At 35.8% G+C, this 383-nt stretch overlaps 1 long non-coding RNA gene across 1 annotated transcript; it reads right to left on the bottom strand.

Annotated features, from left to right (window-relative positions):
- Nucleotides 1-32: 32 nt before the first annotated feature.
- On the bottom strand, nucleotides 33-373 carry LOC113473725. Its single transcript, XR_003395623.1, has 2 exons — nucleotides 247-373; nucleotides 33-174 (listed from the first exon to the last, which is right to left on the bottom strand). It is a non-coding gene; the product is annotated as an uncharacterized LOC113473725 (long non-coding RNA).
- Nucleotides 374-383: the final 10 nt, after the last annotated feature.

The following is a 383-nucleotide window of genomic DNA, read 5'->3' on the forward strand; positions in this document are numbered from 1 at the left end:
CATGTAGATCCAAGGGTACCTTTTTTTTTTTTAATTAGATTTTAGACCTTAGTACAAAATATATGGCTGTACATGGTCTATTGTCATACATGGGGGAAAAAAGCCTTATTCCACTGTTATTGTTGGGGTTGTGGTTATGTACCGGGTTGAGATAGGCAAGGTTGGTAAACTAACCTCGTTTTTAAGTTACCACTCCCATGCCAAACTGAAAAAAACAATATCCTGTCTAAAGGTTGGTAAACTAACCTTGTTTTTAAGTTACCACTCCCATGCCAAACTGAAAAAACAATATCCTGTCTCAACACTCTCAACTCAACCTGGTACATCAACCTAAATTTTTTCCTAAAACTGAGTAACTAAATATACTTACACCAAACAGTTCT

The sequence above is a fragment of the Diaphorina citri genome, unplaced genomic scaffold, assembly GCF_000475195.1.
Source record: "Diaphorina citri unplaced genomic scaffold, Diaci psyllid genome assembly version 1.1 scaffold71952, whole genome shotgun sequence".
NCBI lineage: Eukaryota > Metazoa > Arthropoda > Insecta > Hemiptera > Psyllidae > Diaphorina > Diaphorina citri.